Source organism: Pongo abelii, chromosome 2 (assembly GCF_028885655.2).
Source record: "Pongo abelii isolate AG06213 chromosome 2, NHGRI_mPonAbe1-v2.0_pri, whole genome shotgun sequence".
Lineage (NCBI taxonomy): Eukaryota > Metazoa > Chordata > Mammalia > Primates > Hominidae > Pongo > Pongo abelii.
In genome coordinates, this window is record NC_085928.1 from 148,805,752 (window position 1) to 148,812,623 (window position 6,872).

The following is a 6,872-nucleotide window of genomic DNA, read 5'->3' on the forward strand; positions in this document are numbered from 1 at the left end:
GTTACTGTTGCTGGTTGTTTTGGTTTTGTGTTTTGTTTGTTACTGTTTCTTAATAATGCTTAGATCAGATAGAGATGTGGTTATGTAAAAAAAAGAAGAAGAAGAAGAAGAAATTTTGGCTGTGAATGGCAAGAAACATCACAGTGGTCTTTCGGTGTTTCCACCTATTTTGAGCTACTATTTGCTGAGTGCTTGCTGTGTATTCTGCTCCTTTCTCATTACATTTCCATGAATCCTCAAAATAACCCTATGAATTAGGTATCGTTTGATCACTCATGCGTTTCAAAGCTCTTTACTGAGTTGTTCCTAAATGTCAGGCATTATTAAACTGATAAGAACAGATACTACACTTGATCTTAGCCAAAAGGCCAAGAAGCGATGTCAGGCATTATTATGACCCCTGTTCTAAGTTGCAGTGACTGAGGCTCAGGGAGCTTAGGTAATTTGCCGGGGATTCAAGGCAGGAAGTGGTGAGAGGTGAGGCTGGCCTGGTGGAGGTAGGTCCAGATCTGGGGAGGGGATCAGTGTATCAGGCCAAGGACTTTGGGGATTTCAGCTGAGAATGAGACCCTCCAGAACATGACGTAGAACAGGTGGGGTGTGTGCATGTGTGTGTTGCGATTTTTTGGGAAAGGACCTGAGGCAGACAGAGGGCTCAGGTCTTCTGGAGATGAGCCTGGTTTGTTTTAAGGCTCCCCATACTTGCACTCAACAGAACAAACACAAAAGGAAGAGCTGAGAGCACAGGAGCCACTGAGGCTCTCAATTAGGAATCATCAGATTTGTTTTATTGGATTTGACTTTCTGAAAAAAACTACCTACAAAACTCAGTGTCTTAGTCATTTGGGCTGCTATAGCAAAGTTCCAAGGACTGGGTGGCTTACAAAAAATAGGAGTTTATTTCTCACAGCTCTGGAGGCTGAAAGCTTAAGATCAGGGTGCCAGCATGGTCAGGTTCTGGCGAGGGCCCTCTTCCACGTTGCAGAATGCTGAGCTCTCATTGTGTCCACACGTGGGGGAAAGAGAGTGAGCCAGCTCTCTGGCCTCTTATTATAAAGGCACTAATCCAATTCGTGAGGGCTCTACCGTCATGGCTGAATTATCTCCCAAGGTCCTACCTCCAAATACTATCACGGTAGGAGTAGACTTCAGTATAGGAATTTGGGGGAGACAAATATTCAGTCTATAATACTCAGATTACTTTTTCTTCCCCCCAGAGCGGTCCAAAATGTTCTAAGTGGACACCTACCATGTGCTTGGGCCTGGGCTAGCTGCTCCAGGGGGGAGAGAAGGGGGCAGAGGGGGGAGAGAGAGAGAGAGAGAAGGAACAGGAACAGATGTGTTCTCTGCCTACAGGTAGTTATAGTTCAGGTGAGGTGATGAGAGCCACACCCATTTCCATGCTCTGTGGCTGGGGTGCTCACAGGTAACTCTATGGAGGAGGTGGCATCTTAAAAGAAGGGTAAGAGCTGGATTGGTGGTGAGATGGAGGAAAGGACATCACAGATAGAAGGCCCAACATGGCTAATGGAGGGGATAGTAGTAAGTATGATTGTCAGGGGCAAGGCCTAGCTCCAATGAAGTGGAGGAGGGAATGTGTTCTTGAAAGCTTTAACAAATCTGAGATGTTCCTGCTCAGGGGGAGAAGCAGAGCACCAGGCCTCATCTGGAGAGTGAAAACCGCCTGTCTTGGATTTCTTGCTCTCCCCACTCCCACCCAGGGAATAGTTCCTGAAATCCTTTTCTAGTAAAATGCCCATGCTCCTCTCTCCCGGTTATCTACAGAGTTTAAGGCAAGAGGTGACATAGTGTGTAGGAGATTTGTCTCCAGATCAGAGACATCTGGGCTTTAGTCCTGGACTAGCCACTTGTCACACTATGGTCTTGTGCATATTCTTAGACTCTCTAAATCTTATTTTTCTCGGCTGTTTAAAGGAAATAATGGGAGTTTCTCTTTCATCACACTGTTGTAAGAATCAAGTGAGATGTAACCCTTATAGCTTCCAGTGTCTCAGTGGCTCAGACTTTGTATAGCGTCTCATTCAAAGAAGCTCAGTCCAAGCACCAAAAATAACTTAAAAAGTACTTCTTCAATCTTTGTTGCTTCTCTTGAATAACATTACAGGACATCTCTTGCATAACCACCACAGTGATTCTGAAAGATGCTCTACTCCTCACCTCAGTTCTCCCATATCCTGTACCTACTCCAAAAAACCCTCACTCACTGAAGGGTTTTTCTGTTCTCTCCTCATTGATGAGCTGATTTACATTAGAATATGGCAAGTGGAGGAAGCCCCTGAATGCTCATACATTAGTAGTTTTTGACCCGTTACAGAAATAGCGTCTCTAAAGCACTTAGCACAGAGTCTGGCTCTTTGTAAAGTCTCAATGCATTCTGTTATTAATTAGAAAAACTGTGAAAGCAAATAATAGTTACTCAAAAATTAGAACTCAGGGCCCGGCGTGGTGGCTCATGCCTGTAATCCCAGCACTTTGGGAGGCCGAGGCTGGCGGATCACGAGGTCAGGAGATCGAGACCATCCTGGCTAACACGGTGAAACCCCAACTCTACTGAAAATACAAAAAATTAGCCGGTCGTGGTGGCGGGCGCCTGTAGTCCCAGCCACTCAGGAGGCTGAGGCAGGAGAATGGCATGAACCCGGGAGGTGGAGCTTGCGGTGAGCCGAGATCGCGCCACTGTGCTCCAGCCTGGGCGACAGAGTGAGACTCCATCTCAAAAAAAAAAAAAAAAAAAAAATTGGAGCTTGAAAAATATTATCAGATAGTACAAGTAGTTCTTTTTCTCCTAAAAAAAAATAGCTGAAGACATACCCTAATGTTTAATTCCTTAGATCTTCTTCCTAAAACTGTGTCTGTGGATCAGCAAGGAAACTGCCTCCCGGTTCTGCTCTGGTGGCCTCTCTAATTCTCAACATTATTGCCCTGTTTCTGAAAACCACAGTGAACACCCCGAAACTCTAGGGACAATTCTGACAACTTTGGAGCTGGGAGGGAGTTCATGGCCCCTTGGCCTTCCAAAACAGAAAGAGGGGCTATGACCTGGCGCTTGGGATTGTCAGAGTTAGTTGGATTCTGAACTGAGAAGAACTGTCTGAGGACAGAGGGGAGATGGATAGTGCAGAAAAAGGATCATTCATTCATTCATTCACTCAACAGCCCTTCACTGAGCATCTATTCATAACAGATTGTGACATATTATTTTTTCCAAAGATAGCCATGCCCTGTATTTATCTCACCCCCTATGCCTTTCTTGCAGGGTGACAGACACTCCTTCCACCTAGAGGGACCTGCATTTACTCCCCTTGAATCTGGATGGGTGTGTGTGACTGCTTTGGCCAATAGAATGTAGTAGAAGTGCTGTTATATGACTTCTGATTTTAGGTCATGAAAAGGATACAGATTCCAGTTGTTTCCCTCTCTCTCCCTTTCTCCCCGCAACCCCACACTCTCTTTTGGGATACTTGCTCTTGGAACCCAGATGCCATGTTGGGAGGAAGCTCAGGTCACATGGAGAGGCCCAGGTAGTCCTGCAGTCAATAGGCAGCATCAACCACCACACATTGTGAATGATCCTTCAGATAGTTCCAGACCCTAGCTCAGGCCCAGACATTGGGGACAAAGTGTCCCAGCTGTGCTAAATTTCTGACCTCTGGAAACCTTGGAGGTAAAATCTAACTATTGTAGATTTGAGTCACTAGGTTCTGGGATAATTTGTTAGGCAGCAATAAATAGCTGGCGCATAGGCTCTGTGGGGAGGCTGGGCCACTGGAAGAGCTGTCGGGATCTCTGGGGAGATCACTAAGTCAACAGACAGTGACTACGTTGCTTGATAAGGGCCATAGAGGGGAGCACAGAGAAAGTGTGTCTGACTCCCCTGGGGTACTGGGGATGGGGGCTCAGAAAGTCTTCTTGGGAGAGGTGACACGTCAGCTTGGTCTGGAAGGGCCAGAGTTAGCCAGCTGAAAGGAAGGATGAAAAATGGGGAAGAGTGAAGGGAGGGGGCACTCTGGGGGGAAAACCTGGGCCAGGGGCCATGTCCCTGGGAAATGGCTGCTCAGGGAGTTATCTGGCTTTTCTAGGTGACAAATCTCTCTACAAACTGACCATTGTATAGGGTCTCACAACTGGCCAAGCCCCTGCATCTATCCAGGACAAATGAAATCAAGACTGTGGCCTCAGAAATCCTGTTCCAGGCCAGGGCCTAGGTACTGGCAGGGTATGAGGCGGTGGCCCGCAGACAGCAGTGAGGAGTCATCCCAGAGCACATCTTTCTCTTGGGCTGTAGCAGCCTCTGAAAGTACTGGAAACCAGCAGGGGAGGGGGCCAGGGGCGAGATGGGGGTCAGTAGCATGGCCAATGCATTTGGCCAGCATGGGAAAATCCTGAAACAGCTTCCTACTCCAGGGGAAAGGTGTTTTTAATGCAAATTACAGCAGCATTGTTACCTGTAAGTTGGTGCTGACTTGCTAGGGCAGCAAGGCTGGCATTTGACTCCTTTAGATGTTCCCTGTGGCTGAGTCCCACTCTATGAACTGCCCTTCTCTGAACATAGCTTCTCCCTGGTGGCCTTGGGTTTTTGCCTGAGCCCCTTCTCATACCCAGAGTGCCCATCCTATTTTTATCTAGTCCCTCACCTCCTCCAGGAAGCCCTCCAAGAACCCTCAGGCTCCTCAGGACTCCACAGCCCCCTCTGTAACAGCCCTGGAATATGGTGGTGCCATGGCCTGTTTACCTGTGTGCCTCCCCAGCTGAATGTGGGCTTCCGGAAGGTGCAGGCAGTATCTTCCAGGGCCCAGCCCAGAGGAGGCCTTCTTTAAAACCTTGCTTTTGGGTGATGACCAGGATGGATGTTCCTTTATCTCTGTCATGAGATCTGTGAACACAGGAGGGACTCATGTGCCCTCCACTGCCCTCTGCAGGGCCTTCCACACTGGAGCATTTGCTAAGCACTTGCTGAATGAATTATGTGTCTCTGTGATCTTCAGTCCTAGGCCATGAATATTTCTGGGTCTGCTCATTGAGAACTTGCATGCAGATAGCACTCCATAAGTGGTTGTTGGATCGAGTTGAATCAGATTCCAGGCTAAGGACAGTGGGATACTGGGGTGGGTGAGCTTGGTGGGCCTGGGGGTATGTGTGTGTCTTTCAGTACCTCTGTGTGGGGGTCGTATCTAGATGTGTGTGTTTGTGTGCGTCTGTGACTGAGTGTCCATGTGCATCTCATCTTGGATGAGTCCATATGTGTCTTTTGTGATTGCGCATGCCTGTGTGTGTTGCATGTCTGTGTGGGGATGCTCCCTCTGAGCTAAGAGCAGGGGATAGAGACAGCCACCACCCAGTCGGGAGCCAGCCAGCTGTGTCTCCATGGAGTCTCTTGCCTGCCGGGTCCCAGGACAGCCAGCCTAGCCCAGCAAGACTCTGAGGCCTTTTTTGCAAGTTCTAAGCAGTGGCACAGACACAGCCCACAGTGCTGCCTGCCCGCCAGCCCCCCTGCCTGGGTGGTGTGCATGTAGATGGGGCCAGCATCTCCCTGGCCTCCTTGCTGCTCAGTAAGGAATGGATTATAATTCCCAGGCAGGCTGCATCTGCAACCAACTTGAGGGAAATAATTGCTGAGCGAGTTGAAAGAAAAAAATTGTAGCAAGGAACTTCAAGCCAGCCAGTCATCCGTGTCATTAAATTAGGTTAATCTAAATCCTCAGAGTCTAATTTAGCAGCCTCTAAAGCAAACCCTACATGGCTCTTTGGAGTTCCCATTGTAAAGTTCCCAATAGGGGTGTTCTTCAAGGGACACAGTAGGCAGTAACCTTGCAGCCTGAGGACACACAGAGCTTGTGACAGATACCAGCTGCTCCTCAGGGACCTGGCTCTGCAGGAAAAGGCATGAGATGCGAGGCAGGCCCCATCCTTGTGCTGCCCCTTCCTCTGTGTAAGTCCCCCAACCACTCCAGGCCTCATCTGCTCTTGCCCAGCTCACATGGCCTATTACAAATGCCAACTGGGCCAAAAGGAAAGGAAGAGGGTCCCTTGGATGAGAGAAGCTGGGGTGGAGTTGAAGCCTGAATTCCTTCAAACTTGCCTTAGTGTTGCTCCTCCAAGCTGGGTCTTTTTAACACCAACCAATGGCTGAACTGAAGAAAAAATGAGAGATGAGTCTGTGCAAAAAGTCCCACTTTTGTAAGGACTGCTGTAAATCATTAATTTATGACTGCATCCAGACATTTACTGACTCATTAATTCAATCATTTTCCCCCTCCTTTATTCATTCTTTTATAGATCCCTCAGTCCCTCATTCTCTCTTTGGTTTAGTCATCCAAAGGTCTCCCTCCCTCCCTCCCTCCCTCCCTCCCTCCCTCCCTCCCTCCCTCCCTCCCTTCCTTCCTTCCTTCCTTCCTTCCTTCCTTCCTTCCTTCCTTTCCATGCTTCGGGGGAATTGCCTGGTACGTGTTCATCCCAGTGGCTGTGCAGAATGAAAAGCACTTCAAGTACCCTGCCCTGAGGACCAGTGCCCATACTGTGGCCCCCCAGCTTGCTCCTCTCCCTCTCTCCTTGTGTCTTGCTCCCCACCGTCCCCTTACTGGAACACCATTTCCTGTCTGCTCCTCTTCCATAGGGAGCACATTAGCTGATGGTGGGCTGGTAAGGAGGCCTTTGTCAGGGCACTTGGGAGGAAAGGTGCTGAAACCGACCTGATAAATGAACCAGCAGGGATGTGTGGCCTGGCTCCCCCTCCCCCTTTGATCAAAAGCCTCTGAACCCCTGATGACATCCCACAGCATATTCCTCTATTAATCAGAAAAGCCTTGACAGATGTAAGCAATTTGTCTTTGGAGAGGACTGGAGCGGGGGTG

The 6,872-nt window shown here is 48.6% G+C and overlaps 1 pseudogene; it reads right to left on the reverse strand.

Moving 5' to 3' along the window:
- Positions 1 to 253: 253 nt before the first annotated feature.
- On the reverse strand, positions 254 to 380 carry LOC112132964 (U2 spliceosomal RNA; annotated as a pseudogene).
- Positions 381 to 6,872: the final 6,492 nt, after the last annotated feature.